This window comes from Coregonus lavaretus (genome assembly GCF_964263955.1).
Source record: "Coregonus lavaretus genome assembly, chromosome: 18".
NCBI lineage: Eukaryota > Metazoa > Chordata > Actinopteri > Salmoniformes > Salmonidae > Coregonus > Coregonus lavaretus.
The window spans coordinates 25301532-25322933 of record NC_140005.1 but is presented as its reverse complement, the minus strand read 5'-3'; the positions used below and the strand labels follow the sequence as shown (position 1 = coordinate 25322933).

General features: G+C 46.5%; 2 pseudogenes across 2 annotated transcripts in view; both read right to left on the bottom strand.

The window, feature by feature from the left end:
• Window positions 1–1639, bottom strand: part of LOC311145606 (ATP-dependent RNA helicase TDRD9-like) — a 35851-nt pseudogene extending 34212 nt beyond the window's left edge. The window contains exon 1 of the transcript XR_014615596.1: window positions 1519–1639. The product of XR_014615596.1 is annotated as an ATP-dependent RNA helicase TDRD9-like (transcript). The remainder of the gene's footprint in view (window positions 1–1518) is intronic.
• Window positions 1640–2542: 903 nt separating this feature from the next.
• Window positions 2543–21402, bottom strand: part of LOC311145604 (kinesin-like protein KIF15-B) — a 32983-nt pseudogene continuing 14123 nt past the window's right edge. The window contains exons 13-30 of the transcript in view: window positions 7447–7588; window positions 7118–7260; window positions 6634–6791; window positions 6303–6453; window positions 6074–6157; window positions 5890–5966; window positions 5595–5681; window positions 5367–5471; window positions 5129–5248; window positions 4864–5010; window positions 4612–4707; window positions 4345–4506; window positions 4119–4222; window positions 3947–4013; window positions 3791–3828; window positions 3527–3649; window positions 3100–3234; window positions 2543–2551 (exon numbers count right to left, since the gene is read on the bottom strand). The product of the transcript in view is annotated as a kinesin-like protein KIF15-B (transcript). The remainder of the gene's footprint in view (window positions 2552–3099; window positions 3235–3526; window positions 3650–3790; window positions 3829–3946; window positions 4014–4118; window positions 4223–4344; window positions 4507–4611; window positions 4708–4863; window positions 5011–5128; window positions 5249–5366; window positions 5472–5594; window positions 5682–5889; window positions 5967–6073; window positions 6158–6302; window positions 6454–6633; window positions 6792–7117; window positions 7261–7446; window positions 7589–21402) is intronic.

Here is a 21402-nt window from a genome sequence, read left to right as displayed (position 1 = left end):
GTCGTCAAAAACATCCGAAACTGTTAATTTTCGTCGTTGTTGTTGTTTATCTTAATGTTTATGTTAATGTTTTTCCGTGTAATACTTCGTCTTGACTTATAACACGATGACGTGTAAACGTACGAAAGTACAGGAGGGACGACAGACATGCCACATTCAGAGTAATGGGCAGTCTGATATAGTAATGCAACCAAATTATTGCATATCCCACACCCAGCCACACAGGAACAGTAGCTTTTAACAAGCACAACTGGCTGTGAATCACGCAATGTCATCCGAAATACACAGAAGCATAATTTAATGGGTTTTGAAAGATGAGGGTCTACAGCAGCAGGAGCAAAACTTGTTCTTTCTACTTTTTACTGGTGTAAGCAACTTATCTACTGTCTCGTGTCACTTTTGTGCTTTCTGCATAACTTTCCTACTGTCTTGTACCACTTGGCTATACTGTCTCCCACCACTTACCTATTGTCTTGTGCCATTTACCTACCTTCAAACAGTATTGGCAGAGCAGTAGGTGAGTGGTGCAACATTGTAGCCTAGTACCAATAACAACAGTAGAGTGAAGGTTTAGCTCCTAATTCCTCTTGAAAAGTAGAAACATCAAGTACAAAAGCAAGGAAGTTGGGCCATATGTTTATAAAAAAAGAAGTAAAGATGACAGGACAGTTTTGAGTAGAACATCAGCAGTTTGAAGAATAGCTGAGTGGAATATGTTACTGTCATTGCAGTCATCAAGTCAGGAAAAAGTAGTAATCTCACTATTGTTTACATTTCAAACCAAACTCCAATTTGTTTACAACAGACCCAACAACAAAGCATGGCAATTCCCACTCAGCTACCCTGGTCTGTATTAGGCTACCACTGTTCAGCTATCGTGAAAACCACTAAAGTTCTAAAGTGTTCTCTTAGCAATGGCAATCAAAGCTGTGGTAACATTAAACGAGTAAAACATGTGTTGAACGGAACCTTGAACAAATTCAACAGAACTTTGAACGTGTCACTTAATCTAGTCCTACTCTCAGCTGGTGTGGTGGCTTTAGTTTCTTCATTGAGCGGTAGCAGTGGGCTCTTACAGAGATCTCATTTGTAGCCCTGTTTTTACCTGATACTTTCATAAAAGTACAAACACATGAAGTGAGAGGTATATACACATGATTAAACTTTATTTAAAGCATGATTAACCTGAAGCAGGACGGAGTCAAGACTTAAAACACCAAAGCAAGGCTTCTAGCTCAGGCTAGCTAGCGTTAGCATATTACCTTCAAAGTTGCAAAGAATAGAAGAAACGTAAAATTTGAAGCCTTTATCCAGTTTGCTACGTGGTGTCGTACTGGATGTCCGGACGACCCTCCATATATCATTAACAGATACTTTAGGCAACTCCAGCAAACACCTTGTCAACTTAATCTCTGCCATCATAATGGTCTACTATCACTGTCTAATGTTTTTTTTCTCCGGTAACCGGAAATGCCCAAGCATCCTTACGCCAATGCGGAAGTGATGCGTGCATAGAGCCCATTGATGACTCGTCTGACTTCACTTTGTTTGGAACTTCATCCGTGATTAGAATGTTAGCAAACTGGGTCCCTAATGTAAACCATTCTGTTATCTGTGCTGCAGTTATTGCTTTCTTCATGTTTCATATGTTGTTGACTGCTGATCTGTTTTCAAGGGTGGATGATGCTGTAGAATTCTCAATTAGTTAGTCATTGGTTCAAAGACACGTGACGTGACAGTAGTACACCTACTGGGTCTGAATCAAACATCCTATCTGGTAGCTAGAGGGACTGTCCTTTTGTACTCCTAATGCAAACAAACAAGAAACTAAAATAATAACTTCACTTATTCGATTATATAATTAACATAAAACATGTTACAAAGACTTCATTAGAATAAAGAAGAGAGTAGACAGAGCCACCATACAAAAGCAGTAGACCCAGTAACAGGGAACATTCTCCACCCAACCTTTTCTAAGGACTTAGACGATAAAGGTGAGATTGAATATTAACAGTAAAATTAAAATCAAATTTGATTGGTCACACAACTATACAAATAGACAAGATACAGATGTTAGCAAAAACATACAAAGTCAATTTACAGTTCTAAAATATATTTCATCCAGCATTACAGTTGTTCAATCATGTTACAATCTACCCTAAATATGGCATCTGTGATTGATAGCCACTGTGGTAAATACTAGGGCTGGGCGATATATGGACCACCAAAATTCTTATAAAAATAAAATATGAAGGATGATGATATAACCATAATTATTAACTGGATGGTTTGAGCCCTGAATGCTGATTGGCTGAAAGCTGTGGTATATCAGACCATATACCACAGGTATGACAAAACATGTATTTTTACTCAATTATGTTGGCAACCAATTTATAATAGCAATAAGGCACCTCAGGGGTTTAGTTGTGGTATATTGGCCATATACCACACCCCCTCGGGCCTTATTGCTTAAATGAACATCTGATATGAAGACGCAGCTGAGCCTGTGGCACAGCCTCCCTTTGAATGTGACCCAGGGAGGCTACAGTTGCTGCAGAGAGATAGTGGAAATATCATGGGATACTAAGGTCCAATGGTATGCATACCGCAATTATACATATCATAATAACAATATACACAATGGATTGCCCAGCCCTAGTAGAAATAAAAGTATATTCATACAGAAATATGAAAGAATGTGAAGACATTTTTCTTAGAGAATATCACAGTATTTGAAACAGGTAATTTACTGTACTGACCAGTTTATCCTACTATGTGATACAATAACACAGTTATCAGTCAACTTTAAAGGGTGAAAATACTGTTTGGTGGACATGTTTACAGTCAACAAGAAATGTTGAGCAGCCAATGAGAATATCTCCAAGCTTTTTCTCAGATACTCATTTCAGATCTGAGTTTTTTTATTTTCCTTAAAAAATATATATATTTTTTTTTGTTTGTTTGTTACTTATAGTCTATAAATCCAGTGAAATGCCTCCTCAGTATTTCACTGCTGAGGCCAAGTCTCTTGATGGTAACTATAACACTTACAAAAAGTAAACACATGTAGCCAGTTGATGAAATGTTAAAAATGATTACCACCACTTGAGGTTTGGTGTTTTCCTTTTTGAGCTTGACCAGGTACTCAATCCTCTGCTTATGGTTCTTATGGCCCACAAGCTTGCTGTTCTCCTCAGACAGGTGGTCAACCTACTTCCGAAGAACTTCCACTTCCTGTAGGGGACAGGTTTGCCGACATTGACATTTTCCCCTCCTTCATTCTCACTAAAATCATCACCATACATTAGCTAGATTCACTACAAAGGGCCCCTCTTAAAACAAATCATGGACTAAGACAGCGCCTGATATCATTGCCATGTCTGAAGGAGCATGGAGATTGATGCCTCCCATAAAATGATCCAGCCTGTCAACTAGATCAAGTTGCCATTTTCTGCACTCCATATGATAATTTAATTTATTAAAAACTACATACAATTACCTCAGCAGATCCTGATGCCCTTCTCACCTGAAGCAGTCGCTCCTGTTCTGGTCCGTCTGGCTCAGCTCCAGGCAGCGGTTCCTCAGCTTGTTAGTCAGCTCCTGGACACTGGTCTGATACTGGGCCAACAGGGATTCCTGACTCGCCAGTCTAATCAACACAACAAAAGAAAACACACAAAAACAGATGTATAACTTTCAAAAAATGCATATAAGAGAAAGTGTATTTGCATACACACTACACATGTATATTCCACATAGAATCTGTGTGATGAGAGAACAAAGTATGTACCTTTCCTGAGCCACAGTGAGCCTCTGTATGACTATTCTCTGCAAATGAAAGGAATGAAGAAATATGAAAAACCACCTATTACAAACAATGGTATTTTCAATTTATTAAAACTACATTTTCAGGTGAACAGGGGAGTTGAGTGATTGATACACATACCATTGCACTCCTCTCCTCTTGCAGCTCTCTCAAGACGTTCTGATGAATGGCCTCATTCAAAACATCCCTGTCAATTAAAATATATACGTCAGACACTTGATCAATCAACAGTCTGATAACACTTGGGTTGCAAAAATCCATCTGTAAAAATAAGAGATTTGAATGGACTAACCCATTTGTGTTTCCATTCTGAGCCAGTTGGTTCTGCTTGGTGTAGAACTGGTCAAGAAGAGCTTCGATCTCCATTCACACTATTTCCTTCTCATTCAGCTGACCCTGTGGGAAATCAACACAGACTAGTTAAACACCATATGTGTTACATCAATGTGTTAAATCAGTGTCTCAAGATTGGATGTTTAGCACTCATCATGACATGCAGTAAAACAAACAAACCACACCTTGAGCCTCTGGATCTCCTCGTTCTTGGCGGCCCTTTCATAGTTAAGCTCAGTGAGGAGCACCTCCATAGTAATCATGGAAGAGCGTCGGCTCTCCAGCTCCTTCTCCTGGCTCTCCACCAGGGTCAGGTCAGGGTTGAAGCTTCAGGGGGTGTGAGGTGTCTGACAGAAAAATCAAGCAGATAAGTTATTAAACCCTCTTGATCAGACAGAGTTCCCTGGTAATGCATACAGGAGGGAAAACCATCAGATACAAGCATCCGTTACCTGTGGCAGCACTTTAGGGATGACGGATGACTGTGGAACATGATTGGCACTCTCACCTCTGACAGTCCTCTCAATCGCCTCTTGCAGGTTTTTTAACTAGTGAAAAGCAGGTAGGAAAATCACATGAGTAAAGTAGAGATAATTGTACAATCTATTTTGTTTGATCTCAAATGTAACATTTTCCATGCTACTGTAGCCCTTGATTTGTTTTCAGTGGCTCTTTGTATGTGTATATAAATAATGGGCTGGTACCTTCCCCTGGAGAGTTTGGATGGTAGCCTCCTTCCGGGCAGTCTGATCCTGTGAAGCTTGGAGAAGACCTGCCTGCTCATCTAACACCTTGGTGAGTCGCTCCACCTCCTCAGTGGCATAGACCAACTCCTCCTGTAACACCTCCACCTGAGGACAAAACATCCATCCAGACATTGTCATAATGGTGGAATTCAGGCATGTGTCATTGCATCGAAGCTCAAGATGCCGCTAGTCGTTATGTTTAAAATAAACTCCAAGTCTTAACTCTCTGATTAGAAGCTACCTTCCTTTCTGCTGCTTCTCTCAGGTCCTGGAGCTCTGCTTGCATCCTGGAGTTGTGTTCCTTGATCTCCTCTCTCTTGGAGCAAGCAGCATTGTACATATCCTGAAGGAACAAACAAGGTAAAAAATAAATATATAGGTAAACTACAGTAAACATTTTGAAGTATACAAGTTAAACATTATAATTAATTAAGAGGTACACAAATGACTTGAGTCAATACCGTGAGGTCCTTGACATCTCCAGACAGCATGGCGAGGCCCTGGTCCTTCTGGTCCAGCTTACTGCAGAGGTCCCTGGTCTGGTTGATCAGCTCCAGGACAAACTCCTGTCAAACACCACAAAACAAGAGATGAGACTTCTGCGATAAGATGTATCAAATACATGCTAACTGAATTATAACCCCAAATAATAGTAATTAATGGCAGGTCATTTAAGTGAGCAGACTTACTTTGTCTTGTTCCATCTTTTGCTCAAGGCTGGATATAGTCCCATTGGCAGTTGTCAGATTTGGTTCAAGGCTTGCCATATTAGAAGTCTTTCAAAGTAAATACAAACGGAGACCGGGTCAATTACAGTTGATTGGAGATTAAGACCCAATTATGTCAAATAGTGTTCAACTGTATTCAACTAAACTAAAACATACTGGTGATAACAATTTCTAAGAAATATAAATCTGACTAAAACACAACACTACATTAACAACTATGTACACACTAAACACTAACAATGAATGAATAAAATACCTGTTTTTGGTTTTGTGTAGTCAGGTCAGACACTTGCTTCCTTAGCAATACATTCTGCTCCATATTCTGAACAAGCACTCAGGGGATAAACAAATCGAATGCTGTATGTCAACAAAACATTTAAAATACACATCATAAAGGTCTGATCGTCCACAAATAGAAAATAAGCCTTTATACAACTCACTCTAAAGTGCTCTCTTCATCCTCTCTCAACTGGGAGGTCAGATTGCTCGTGTGTTCTTTCAGACTGAAGAGCTTTCGTCAATTCAACCAACATATTCATCAAGAAAAAGTAATCACACTCAATCCTCCATAGAGGTTAAACTGTAATTTCATACAAATGAGACAGGCAGGCTCTGAATGTCCTTAACAGAGAAGCAGGGCTTGGTTGGTTTAAATAGGAGCTGACTGACAGTGATTTGGGCCTGCTGAGCTGTGACGTCCTGCTGCTTGTCCTCTAGCTGCTGCCTGGACTGGTCTGCCTCAAACTTGGCCTTGGCCTGGAGCTGGTCAAAGGCATCCTGCAGGGACCGCTGCTGCGCTAGGAGCTGCTCCCACTCCTGCCTAAAGGAGAGTGAGAGATGGGGGGTAGATGGAGAGTCTGCAAACTACTATGGTGAAAGTACAATGGTGACATTGAGTTCCCATTGTTGTCTATCAAATAGAGTTTAAATCTGACAGACACACACACACAAACATCCTTGATTCAAAAACAACAAGACAGCTGTAGCCATGCATGCATACTGGACTTCTTGGAGCTGTGGCAGAGTGCTGATCAGGCTGCTGGAGAGGTGTGATGTCTCCTTCTGCTGCTCACTCTGGCCCTCACACAGCTCCTTCTTCACAGCAGCCAGTTCCCTATCAGAGGACTGCAGCAACAGGCGCAGGTCATGCAACTCACTCTTTAGAATTACAAGAGAGAAAATTGATTTGTTTCGATAACCATAGAATACCTATAGAATCCCAGAAAAAAGACAAATCCTCCTGTCCTCTTTGATTCAAGTACTGGTAAATTATCACATGGTTAACACAACTGATTTTCCAGTTCTGCCCATAATGGATGCATACAGCCTCAGACTGCTATCGCTAGAGAACTCTGGGTAAAATTAGTGAAGTGTGTGATTGGTTGTCTTACCGTTCCTGGTCCTTCTACCCCAACCTGTTACCCTCTACACTGGTTCAGGCATTGAGCCATCGGTGAGCCGCTAAATAATGCAACTTCCCTCACCTTGATAGTTTCATCATGGATCTTGTTCAGCTAAGAAACCTCCTGTTTCTTGTGAGCCTTTGCGGCCTTCAGAATGTTCTCCAGATGCTTGTTGGAACTTATCCAGGCACCTCTTTTCTGATTCCAACTCTGACATATGTTTCCTGGAACGTAAGTAACAATCCTTAAACCTCTGAAGCACAATTTGGACCTATAACAAAGGCATAGCTCCAATAAACTTCAAGAGAAAATGTAATTATCATGCAAAAAAAATTGTTTTTTCTCCATGAACTCGAGGGGCTCATACTGAAGATCATGACAGCATGCACGTATCTAGAGCGTCTCCTTACTTGGTGAGCTCCTTATACTCCTGGAAAGCTTGGATGGTGGCAATGAGTTCTGTATGTGTTTGGAGAAACTGGGCCACCTGCCTCTCCATGGAGATGGCAGAGATGTCCTCAATAGTTACCGAAGTCGAGCAGGACAGCTGAGCTGTGGAGAAATGTCAAATTCCCTATACTAGCAAAATGTATAGCGCATAGAATAAAAAAGGTATTGTCGGACATTATTCATTCTAATCAGACAGGTTTTTTACATGGACGATACATTGGAGTTAATATAAGGCAAGTACTGGAAACAATAGAACACTATGAAAAATCTGGGAAACCAGGCCTGCTATTCATAGCTGACTTTGAAAAGGCATTTGATAAAGTACGACTGGAGTTTATATATAAATGCCTGGAACATTTCATTTTGGAGAATATCTTATAAAATGGGATAAAATCATGTATAGTAACCCTAGGTGTAAAATAGTAAATAATGGCTACTTCTCAGAAAGTTTTAAACTGTCAAGAGGAGTAAAACAAGGTTGTCTACTATCGGCATATCTAGTGTTTCTCTAAGCGGGAGGTAAGCTTGGCTTCTTCTTTATATGGTGATGAGTAAAGCTTAAACCATGTATTTAGATTGTAGGTAGGTATTGTAGTTAGGTATTGTAGGTAGTTTATCTAGGTAGTTATTGTAGGTAATTATTGTAGGTAAGTATTGTTTTCGGCTGAGCCCGTTGAAGCACGAGGCTAGCTAACCCACTACCTGGACCAATAAAGCTAGCTAGCTAGCGGGTAGCTACTGGTAACTATTAGCAACTGTGGATAGTCGTTTCCTATGTTATTTCACGCTTAAGAGTACCTGTAATTATGCCAGCTAGCTACCTACCATTCAGCTGTTTTTCTAACCTCATTATCTGAAGCGTTAACGTTAGGTAGTTAGTAGTGTCACGATCGTCGTAGGGAATAGACCAAGGCGCAGCGTGATGAACGAACATGTTTATTTATCTTTAGTGATAAATACTGAGAATAAACAAAACAACAAACGACTAGTGAAGTCCACGGTACAAAACACAAAACCAACTGGAACAAGAACCCACAAACACAAAGGGAAAAACAGACAGTTTAAATATGGCTCCCAATCAGAGACAACCAGCCAACAGCTGACACTCGTTGCCTCTGATTGGGAGTCACTCAGGCCAACATAGAAACAGAACAACTAGAACCCCCAACATAGAAATATAACACATAGAATGAACACACCCTGGCTCAACATATAGAGTCCCAGAGCCAGGGTGTGACAGTACCCCCCCCTAAAGGCGCGGACTGCGACCGCGCCTCAACTAGAGCAAACAGGGGAGGGCTGGGTGGGCATTCCTCCTCAGCGGCGGTTCTGGCTCCGGGCTTTCCCACCACCCATCAATACTCCCCCCATAGCGCCCCTGGTCCGGTCTGGCCCCGCTGGCTGGAGCTGAACTGGACGTAGCAGGAGCGGTTAGCTTCAGCTCCGTTGTGGAGCAGTTGAGCGGTACCTGATTAGGCACCGGTGACCCAGGCACTGGTTGTGCCGGACTGACGACGCGCACCCCTGACTTGGTGCGTAGAGCAGGAACGGCCTCACCGGACTGACGACTCGCACCCCTGGCTTGGTGCGTGGAGCAGGAACGGACCGGACCGGGCTGACGATGCGCACCCCTGGCTTGGTGCGTGGAGCCGGAACGGGCCTCACTGGACTGACGACTCGCACCCCTGGCTTGGTGCGTGGAGCAGCAACGGGCCGGACCGGGCTGACGATGCGTACCCCTGGCTTGGTGCGTGGAGCCGGAACGGGCTTTACCGGGCTGACGACTCGCACCCCTGGCTTGGTGCGTGGAGCAGCAACGGGCTTTACCAGGCTGACGACTCGTACCCCTGGCTTGGTGCGAGTGGCAGGAACAGGCTGGACCAGGCTGACGACTCGCACCCCTGGCTTGGTGCGAGTGGCAGGAACAGGCCGGGCCGGGCTGGCGACGCGCACCGTAGGCTTGGTGCGAGTGGCAGGAACAGGCCGGGCCGGGCTGGCGACGCACATCGTAGGTTTGGTGCGAGGAGCAGGAACAGGCCGGGCCGGGCTGGCGACGCGCACCGTAGGCTTGGTGCGAGTGGCAGGAACAGGCCGGACCGGGCTGGCGACGCGCACCGTAGATTTGGTGCGAGTGGCAGGAACAGGCCGAGCCGGGCTGGCGACGCACACCGTAGACTTGGTGCGAGTGGCAGGAACAGGCCGGGCCGGGCTGGCGACGCGCACCGTAGACTTGGTGCGAGTGGCAGGAACAGGCCGGGCCGGGCTGGCGACGCGCACCCTAGACTTGGTGCGAGTGGCAGGAACAGGCCGGACCGGGCTGGCGACGCACACCGTAGGCTTGGTGCGAGAGGCAGGAACAGGCCGGACCGGGCTGGCGACGCGCACCGTACATTTGGTGTGAGGGGCCGTAACAGGCCGGACCGTACTGGGGACACACACCACTGGCTCTACCCCGGGATCTGGAACGGGCCGGACCGGACTGGTAACACACTCCAGTACCTCTCGCCGTGCCTCTAAACCTTCTTTCCCTACTTTGACCAGTGGCCCCCGTAACCTGGTGGCCTTCTGAATACGCCCCTTTTCTGCCTCCGTCAGCCCCGTCGTCCATGCCCTGTGCCCCCCCCTAAAATTTTTTTGGGGTTGCCTCTCGTCAGCCCGACGACGACACTGATCACGCCGTTGCTCCTCTCTCCGTCGCCTCTCTACTGTCTCACTCCATGGCCGGCGATCCATCCCGGCCAGGATTTCCTCCCAGGTCCAGGACCCCTGCCCGTCTAAGATCTGCTCCCACGTCCAGGCTGCCTGCTCCTGGACACGCTGCTTGGTCCTGTGATGGTGGGTTCTTCTGTCACGATCGTCGTAGGGAATAGACCAAGGCGCAGCGTGATGAACGAACATGTTTATTTATCTTTAGTGATAAATACTGAGAATAAACAAAACAACAAACGACTAGTGAAGTCCACGGTACAAAACACAAAACCAACTGGAACAAGCACAAAGGGAAAAACAGACAGTTTAAATATGGCTCCCAATCAGAGACAACCAGCCAACAGCTGACACTCGTTGCCTCTGATTGGGAGTCACTCAGGCCAACATAGAAACAGAACAACTAGAACCCCCAACATAGAAATATAACACATAGAATGAACACACCCTGGCTCAACATATAGAGTCCCAGAGCCAGGGTGTGACAAGTAGCTACTGTACTCGAAATGTAACTAGCTTGTTGCTACCTGGATAGCTAACAGACGCGAACTGTTGGGACAGACGCGAACTGGCTAAATCGATTCAGTAGCTAGCTTTACACTTAACTAGCTAACAGTAGCTACTAAGGGTAAGTTATAACCTACATTTATTTTAATTTTATTTTTTACATACTGGTAACCAGAGTCGTTCAAAAGGAATTCAAGTCATTTGGGTGACTAGTTAACGTTAGCTTGGCTCTCTCTGTGTGTTTCATACCGTGGGAGGAGGGGTTGGTTCGTTGACAGAGAGCAATGGCTAGCTAATATGCTAACTATTCTAGCTAGCTAACTAACTGACTGAATAAGTTGACGACGTACTCACTCAAACTGTCAAAACTAACCCCAAAACTTTACACAACGTTAGACACGGACACGAATGATCTGTTTAGCGTGTTAACACACTATTGGTAGTTTGTAACCGAGTATTAGTACTAAACTGTGTTATTGGAAGCTAGCATGCTAGTTAGCTATGGCGTCATAGGATACGGTGCCCTGGGCGGTTTTCACTGAAGAATACTGTACCAAGTTAGCTAGCTGAATAAACAAAGTTAGAGTCTATTCCTAGAAAACATTGAACCGCTGTAGTTTACAACAATTATAATTTCTAAAGTGGAAGTTGGTAGAGTTATATTTGAGTGTTTCAGTGAAACGTAAGTGAGGGAGGCCCCGCTCTCTCGCTTTCCCAGATGTTTAGTTGATTTCATTCCGATCTCCTTTGCATTATTGTAGCCTTTTCTGTAGCCTGTCAACTATGTGTCTGTCTATCCCTGTTCTCTCCTCTCTGCACAGGCCATACAAACGCTTCACACCGCGTGGCTGCTGCCACTCTAATCTGGTGGTCCCTGCGCGCACGACCCACGTGGAGTTCCAGGTCTCCGGCAGCCTCTGGAACTGCCGTTCTGCGGGCAACAAGGCAGAGTTCATCTCAGCCTACGCTACCCTCCAGTCCCTCGACTTCTTGGCGCTGACGGAAACATGGATTACCACAGAAATCACTGCTACTCCTGCTGCTCTTTCCTCGTCTGATCATGTGTTCTCGCATACCCCGAGAGCATCTGGTCAGCGCGGCGATGGCACAGGAATCCTCATCTCTCCCAAGTGGACATTCTCTCTTTTTGCCCTGACCCATCTGTCTATCTCCTCATTTGAATTCCTTGCTGTCACAGTCACTAGCCCATTCAAGCTTAACATCCTTATCATTTATCGCCCTCCAGGTTCCCTTGGAGAGTTCATCAATGAGCTTGACGCCTTGATAAGTTCCTTTCCTGAGGATGGCTCACCCCTCACAGTTCTGGGTGACTTTAACCTCCCTACGTCTGCCTTTGACTCATTTCTCTCTGCCTCCTTCTTTCCACTCCTTTCCTCTTTTGACCTCACCCTCTCACCGTCCCCCCCTACTCACAAGGCAGGCAATACACTTGACCTCATCTTTACTAGATGCTGTACTTCTACTAATCTCACTGCAACTCCCCTCCATGTCTCCGACCACTACTTTGTATCCTTTTCTCTTTCGCTCTCCTCCAACACTACTCACTCTGCCCCTACTCAGATGGTAAAGTGCCGTCGCAACCTTCGCTCTCTCTCTCCCGCTACTCTCTCCTCTTCCATCCTATCATCTCTTCCCTCTGCTAAATCCTTCTCCCTCCGATCTCCTGATTCTGCCTCCTCAACCCTCCTCTCCTCCCTTTCTGCATCTTTTGACTCTCTATGTCCCCTATCCTCCCAGCCGGCTCGGTCCTCCCCTCCTGCTCCGTGGCTTGACGACTCATTGCGAGCTCAAAGAAGAGGGCTCCGGGCAGCCGAGCGGAAATGGAGGAAAACTAGACTCCCTGCAGACCTGTCATCTTTTCACTCCCTCCTCTCTACATTCTCTTCCTCTGTTTCCGCTGCTAAAGCCACTTTCTACCACTCTAAATTTCAAGCCTCTGCCTCTAACCCTAGGAAGCTCTTTTCCACCTTCTCCTCCCTGCTGAATCCTCCTCCTCCGCCCCCTCCCTCCTCCCTCTCTGTGGATGACTTCGTCAACCATTTTGAAAAGAAGGTTGACAACATCCGATCCTCATTTATTAAGTCAAATGCCACCGCTGGTCCTGCTCACACTGCCCTACCCTATGGTTTGACTTCTTTCTCCCCTCTCTCTCCAGATGAAATCTTGCGACTTGTGACGGCCGGCCGCCCAACAACCTGCCCGCTTGACCCTATCCCCTCCTCTCTTCTCCAGACCATTTCCGGAGACCTTCTCCCTTACCTCACCTTGCTCATCAACTCATCCTTGACCGCTGGCCATGTCCCTTCCGTCTTCAAGAGAGCGAGAGTTGCACCCCTCCTCAAAAAACCTACACTCGATCCCTCCGATGTCAACAACTACAGACCAGTATCCCTTCTTTCTTTTCTCTCCAAAACTCTTGAGCTTGCCGTCTCTAGCCAACTTTCCTGCTATTTCTCTCAGAATTACCTTCTTGATCCAAACCAGTCAGGTTTCAAGACTGGTCATTCAACTGAGACTGCTCTTCTCTGTGTCACGGAGGCTCTCCGCACTGCTAAAGCTAACTCTCTCCTCTGCTCTTATCCTTCTAGACCTATCTGCTGCCTTTGATACTGTGAACCATCAGATCCTCCTCTCCACCCTCTCCGAGTTGGGCATCTCCGGCGCTGCTCACTCTTGGATTGCGTCCTACCTGACAGGTCGCTCCTACCAGGTGGTGTGGCGAGAATCTGTCTCCGCACCACGTGCTCTCACCACTGGTGTCCCCCAGGGCTCAGTTCTAGGCCCTCTCCTATTCTCTCTATACACCAAGTCACCTGGCTCTGTCATATCCTCACATGGTCGCTCCTATCATTGCTACGCAGACGACACACAATTAATTTTCTCCTTTCCCCCTTCTGATAACCAGGTGGCGAATCGCATCTCTGCATGTCTGGCAGACATATCAGTGTGGATGACGGATCACCACCTCAAGCTGAACCTCGGCAAGACGGAGCTGCTCTTCCTCCCGGGGAAGGACTGCCCGCTCCATGATCTCGCCATCACGGTTGACAACTCCATTGTTTCCTCCTCCCAGAGTGCAAAGAACCTTGGCGTGACCCTGGACAACACCCTGTCGTTCTCCGCTAACATCAAAGCGGTGACCTGATCCTGCAGGTTCATGCTCTACAACATTCGTAGAGTACGACCCTACCTTACACAGAAAGCGGCACAGGTCCTAATCCAGGCACTTGTCATCTCCCGTCTGGATTACTGCAACTCGCTGTCAGCTGGGCTCCCTGCCTGTGCCATTAAACCCCTACAACTTATCCAGAACGCTGCAGCCCGTCTGGTGTTCAACCTTCCCAAGTTCTCTCATGTCACACTGCTCCTCCGCACACTCCACTGGCTTCCAGTTGAGGCTCGCATCTACGATAAGACCATGGTGCTTGCCTACGGAGCTGTGAGGGGAACGGCACCTCCTTACCTTCAGGCTCTGATCAGATCCTACACCCAAACGAGGGCATTACGTTCATCCACCTCTGGCTTGCTAGCCCCACTACCTCTATGGAAGCACAGTTCCCGCTCAGCCCAGTCAAAGCTATTCGCTGCTCTGGCACCCCAATGGTGGAACAAGCTCCCCAACGACACCAGGACAGCGGAGTCACTGACCACCTTCCGGAGACACTTGAAACACTACCTCTTTAAGGAATACCTGGAATAGTATAAAAGTAATCCTTCTACCCCCCCCGACTCATAAAAAAAGTGGTTGTCCCATTGGCTATCATAAGTTGAATGCACCAATGTGTAAGTCGCTCTGGATAAGAGCGTCTGCTACATGACGTAAATGTAAATGTAATTATGGCTATTGAAATGTTAGCTATTAAAATCAGATCCAACAATAATATCAAGGAAATAGAAATCCAGGGCTTAAAAACAAAGGTGTCATTGTACGCTGATGATTCATGTTCTCTTTTAAATCCAGAACTCCACAGCCTCAGTGTCACGGATTCAGCCGAGGCTGCTCCTCCTCCTTGCTCAGGCAGGCTTCGGCGTTCGTCGTCGCCGGAGTACTAGCTGCTACCGATCTATGTTTCTGTGTTTTACTTGTTTTGTCTTTATTGTTCACACCTGGTTACCATTATGTATTGATTTCTTCCCTATTTAACCCTCTGGCTCCCACTGTGTTTTGTGCGTGTTTGTTCATGTTTGGTTGTCGTCTGGTGAGCGGGTTTGTTCCTCCCTGCGTGGAGGTTATGTTATTTACATTTTAGTCATTTAGCAGACGCTCTTATCCAGAGCGACTTACAGTTAGTGAATACATATATATATATATTTTTTTTTATACTGGCCCCCCGTGGGAAACGAACCCACAACCCTGGCGTTGCAAACGCCATGCTCTATCAACTGAGCTACATCCCTGCCGGCCATTCCCTCCCCTACTCTGGACGACGCTGGGCCAATTGTGCGCCGCCCATGAGTCTCCCGGTCGCGGCCGGCTGCGACAGAGCCTGGAATCGAACCAGGATCTCTAGTGGCACAGTTAGCACTGCGATGCAGTGCCTTAGACCACTGCGCCACTCAGGAGTACACTTACGTTACCTACGAGTAAATACGTTTTCGATTAGCTCTGTGTCCTGCGCCTGACTTCGTCCTATCGCATCACACTGACCACCTGACACTCAGAGGATCTAGATAATTTCTCTAACCTCTCTGGATTACAACCAAATAATGATAAGTGTACTATATTACGTATTGGATCACTAAAAAAAGTAAACTTTTACATTACCGTGTAGTTTACCAACAAAATGGTCTGATGGTGATGTGGATATACAGTACTAGTCAAAAGTTTGGACACACCTACTCATTCCAGGGTTTTTCTTTCCTTTTACTATTTTTTACATTGTAGAATAATAGTGAAGACATGAAATCTATGAAATAACACATATGGAATCATGTTAAACAAATCTAAACATATTTTATATTTGAGATTCTTCAAATAGCCACCCTTTGCCTTGATGACAGCTTTGCACACTCTTGGCATTCTCTCAACCAGCTTCACCTGGAATGCTTTTCCAACAGTCTTGAAGGAGTTCCCACATATGCTGAGCACTTGTTGGCTGACATAGGCTAGTGATTTTGTTGTTCGTTACTCATCTTGTTGGCTGAGGAAAAGTAAATGTGGACAGTTATTCTAACATCTTCAAAGTGCGCATCAGAATTAGGTAAGAAGGACCGCACATCGTTGCATCCTCGACTTGCATGTTCTGTTAATATGAATTACCATAATCTAAATGTGATGTCTGTCATTCTGAGCACCGTGGGTGGCTTTTCCTTCACTCTGCTGTCCGATTCATCCCAAACCATCTCAATTGGGTTGAGGTCGGGGGATTGTGGAGGCCAGGTCATCTGATGCAGTACTCCATCACTCTCCTTCTTGGTAAAATAGCCCTTACACAGCCTGGAGGTGTGTTGGGTCATTGTCCTGTTGAAAAACAAATGATAGTCCCACTAAGCCCAAACCAGATGGGATGTATCGCTGCAGAATGCTGTGGTAGCCATGCTGGTTAAGTGTGCCTTGAATTCTAAATAAATCACAGACAGTGTCACCAGCAAAGCACCCCCACACCATAACACCTCCTCCTCCATGCTTTACGGTGGGAAATGCACATGCGGCGATCATCCATTCACCCACACCTCGTCTCACAAAGACACGCCGGTTGGAACCAAAAGTCTCCAATTTGGACTCCAGACCAAAGGACAAATTTCCACCGGTCTAATGTCCATTGCTCGTGTTTCTTGGCCCAAGCAAGTCTCTTCTTATTATTTGTGTCCTTTAGTAGTGGTTTCTTTGCAGCAATTCGACCATGAAGGCCTGCTTCACACAGTCTCCTCTGAACAGTTGATGTTGAGAGGTGTCTGTTACTTGAACTCTGTGAAGCATTTATTTGGGCTGCAATTTCTGAGGCTGGTAAATCTAATGAACCTATCCTCTGCAGCAGAGGTAACTCTGGGTCTTCCATTCCAATGGCGGTCCTCATGAGAGCCAGTTTCATCATAGCGCTTGATGGTTTTTGCGACTGTACTTGAAGAAACATTCAAAGTTCTTGACATTTTCCGTATTGACTGACCTTCATGTCTTAAAGTAATGATGGACTGTCGTTTCTCTTTGCTTATTTGAGAAGTTCTTGCCATAATATGGACTTGGTCTTTTACCAAATAGGGCTATCTTCTGTATAACCCCCCTACCTTGTCACAACACAACTGATTTGCTCAAACGTATTAAGAAGGAAATAAATTCCACAAATTAACTTTAAAGAAGGCACACCTTGTCACGATTTCCACCGAGGCTGTCTCCCCTCCTTGTTCGGGCAGGTTTCGGCGTTCGGCGTCACCGGCTTAATAGCTACTGCCGATCCATTTATCATCACTCCATTTGTCTTGTCTTCAATCACACACACCTGGTCCTTATTCCCTCATTAGTCATGGTATAAGTGCTCCCTCAGTTTTCCAGTCCTTTGTGAACGAGGGGTTTCGGGACATGCTTGGTCGCGGTGTAGTGGCCTACATCGATGACATCCTGGTGTATTCCGCTACGCGCGATGAGCATGTGTCCCTGGTTCGCAAGGTGCTGGCCCGACTGTTGGAAAATGACCTTTATGCTAAGGCAGAGAAGTGTATGTTTTTCCAGCAGTCCGTCTCCTTCCTTGGATACTGCATTTCCACCTCAGGTGTGGAGATGGAGGGAGATCGCATTTCAGCCATGCGTAATTGGCCGACTCCAACCATGGTTAAGGAGGTGCAGCGCTTCCTTGGCTTTGCCAACTATTATCGGAGGTTTATCCGGGGCTTTGGCAAGGTCGCAGCTCCCATTACCTCCCTGTTGAAGGGTGGGCCGTCCCGGCTCCGCTGGTCTGCTGAGGCTGACCTGGCCTTCAGCAAACTGCAGGGTCTGTTCACCTCAGCCCCAGTACTGGCCCACCCCGATTCATCACTACCGTTCGTAGTGGAGGTGGATGCGTCCGAGGTTGGGATAGGAGCTGTCCTGTCTCAACGATCTCGTACGCCACCCAAGCTCCGCCCCTGTGCATTCTTTTCGAAGAAGCTCAGCCCGGCGGATCAGAACTACGGCGTTGGTGATCGGAGCTGTTGGCTGTTGTCCGAGCCTTGACCGTGTGTGTGGAGGCATTGGCTCGAAGGGGCAAAACACCCTTTCATCATCTGGATGGACCACCGTAACCTGGAGTACATCCGGGCAGCGAGGAGGCTGAATCCTCGCCAAGCCAGGTGGGCCCTATTCTTCATCCGGTTTGATTTCACTCTATCATACATCCCGGGGACGAAGAACGTGAAGGCAGACGCGATGTCCTGGCTGTATGACACAGAGGAGAGGCCCAGAGACAACACTCCCATACTGCCGGCCTCCTGCATTGTGGCGCCGGTAGTATGGGCGATGGACGCGGATATAGAGCAGGCATTACGCACGGATCCATCTCCACCTCAGTGTTCAGATGGGCTACAGTACGTGCCTGCTCTTATCCGTGATCATCTGATCTACTGGGCACACATATCACCCAGGTATCGGCCGTACAGTGCGCTGCCTGACCGGAAAATACTGGTGGCCTACCTTGGCTAAGGACATGAGGGTGTATGTCTCCTCCTGCTCAGTGTGCGCCCAGAGTAAGGCACCTAGGCACCTCCCAGCTGGTAAGTTACAACCTTTACCAGTTCCACAACGACCATGGTCTCACCTAAGTGTTGATTTTCTAACTGATCTTTCCCTCTCCCAAGGTAACACCACCCTCCTGGTCGTTGTGGACCGCTTTTCTAAAGCCTCCCGCCTCCTTCCTCTGCCCGGTCTCCCCACGGCTCTGCAAACTGTGGAGGCCCTGTTTACACACGTCTTCCGACTCTACGGGGTACCAGAAGATATAGTGTCTGACCGAGGTCCCCAGTTCACGTCCAAGGTCTGGAAGGCGTTCATGGAACGTCTGGGGGTCTCGGTCAGCCTGACCTCTGGGTTCCACACCGAGAGTAATGGGCAGGTGGAACAGGTAAATCAGGACGTGGGTAGGTTCCTGCGGTCCTACTGCCATGACCGGCTGAGGGAGTGGTCGGTGTTCTTGCCATGGGCAGAATATGCCCAGAACTCTCTCCGCCACTCCTCCACTAACCTAATGCCTTTCCAGTGTATTCTAGGTTACCAACCGGTTCTGGCACCGTGGCACCAGAGCCAGACCGAGGCTCCTGCGGTGGATGACTGGTTTCAGCGCGCGGAGGAGACGTGGGATGCTGCCCACGTTCACCTCCAACACGCCGTGCGTCGTCAGAAGGCCAACGCTGACCACCACCGCAGTGAGGCCCCCGTCTTTGTACCGGGGGATCGGGTCTGGCTCTCGACCCGGAATCTGCCCCTCCGCCTGCCCTGCTAGAAGCTGAGCCCGCGGTTTGTGGGGCCGTTCAAAGTCCTGAGGAGAGTCAACGAGGTCACTTATTGGTTATTACTTCCCCCTGATTACCGTATTAACCCCTCGTTTCATGTGTCTCTCCTCAGGCCGGTGGTAGCTGGTCTGCTCCAGGAGGCTGAGGTGCGGAGGGTCCCTCCTCCTCCTCTGGACATCGAGGGGGCCCCGGCGTACTCTGTCCATTCCATCCTGGATTCGAGGCGTCTGGTGGGGGGCCTTCAGTACCTCGTGGAGTGGGAGGGGTACGGTCCGGAGGAACGGTGCTGGGTTCCGGTGAGGGATATCCTCGATCCCTCCATGTTACAGGATTTCCACCGTCGCCATCCAGCTCGCCCTGCTCCGCGTCCTCCTGGCCGTCCCTGAGGCCGGGGTCAGCGCGCTGCTGGAGCTGCGCGTCAAGGGGGGGGGGGGGGGGGGGGGGGGTACTGTCACGACTTCCGCCGAGGCTGCCTCCCCTCCTTGTTCGGGCAGGTTTCGGCGTTCGGCGTCACCGGCTTACTAGCTACTGCCGATCCATTTATCATCACTCCATTTGTCTTGTCTTCAATCACACACACCTGGTCCTTTATTCCCTCATTAGTCACGGTATAAGTGTTCCCTCTGTTTCCTTGTCTGTGTGGGTGATTGTTGATTGTGGAGGTTTGTGAAGCTCTGTGGAGCTCGTGTATTGTGTATCGACGGGAGTATTTTCCCGTGTGCCTTGTATTTTCCAGTGCGCCTGTTTTGTGCCCTGGAGTGTGTTTGACGCATTTCTGCGTAAACCTGTATTTTGTGGATTAAAGCCTGTTATTCTGTGATTTACCCTCCTGCGCCTGACTTCTTCAACACCACCTCATCACACACGTGTTAATTGAAATGCATTCCAGGTGACTACCTCATGAAGCTGGTTGAGAGAATGCCAAGAGTGTGCCAAGCTGTCATCAAGGCAAAGGGTGGCTTTTTGAAGAATCTGAAATACAAAATATATTTTGATTTGTTTAACACTTTTTTTGGTTACTACATGATTCCATATGTGTTATTTCATATTTTTGATGTATTCACTATTATTCCACAATGTAGAAAATAGTAAAATAATAAAATAATAAACCTTGAATGAGTATGTGTTCTAAAACTTTTGACCGGTAGTGTATATTTGCAAAAACATATATTGGGGATTGGAAGTGATGCAGACAATTACATTGATGGAAGCTACAATCTATCTGCAATATTAAAACTGATCTAACCCCTAAAAAAATAAAATACGAAACACAAAATGTCCCTATACTAAATACCCTTGCACGCTTTCATTCATCTCTAGTATAATCACAACAATCAACAAGCATGATATAAGCATAATAAAAGCATATTTGTCACGCCCTGACTCAGGGGACGCTTATATCAGGGTGTGTATATTCCTTGTTGTGCTTTTTCTATGTTTGTGTTCTAGTATGTGTGGATCTATGTTGGCCGGTGTGGTTCCCAATCAGAGGCAGCTGTCGCTCGTTGTCTCTGATTGGGGACCATACTTAGGCAGCCTATTGGCACTGTCTAGTTGTGGGATCTTGGTTCTGTGTAAGGTATGTTGTGTGTGCTACCGTGGACTTCACGTTTTGTTTGTTGTTTTGTCGTTGTGTTAATAATTTAATAAACATGTACCAGAGCATATGAGCGGAGTGGAGCGGTGAGAATCTCAGCTCCTCGCTCACGGAGCTGTTCACCCCTCCGCTCCCCCCGCTCAAAGCCACATCAGGCCAATCCGCTCATTATCGCTCAGCGCTCAACAAAGTTTGCATCCCGCTCCACTCAAATCGCCCCCTCGCTCACTCCAAAAAAAGGAAAAAAATCTGCATGTATTTCACTTTTAGCTTAAACCACAGCCTTACCTCCCAAATAACTAAAGAGCAACGACAACATTTTCCAAATATAAATGTTTTATTTCAAATTACAAATTAGGCCTAGCCTATGTAAGAAGGAATATACACAAAAAGTCCTGTAAAATTAAACGAATCAATGGGCCTAATTATATAACTAAAAATATACAGGCTATACATCAAAGTTTTAAAAGTAAATTAAATATTAGGCCAAAATTCTGATAACTGAACTTTTGCGCAGCTTGCACGTGGATTAAAAATTTAAATTGGCTTATATCCATTGTCAAACTTTAAAATAAAATTTAAAAAATGAATTGCTTTCCTTATCTACAGTTCTTTTGAGTTCACCTTCAAGAACACAAGTTTGGCCAATGTCTGAGGCTTCAGACTC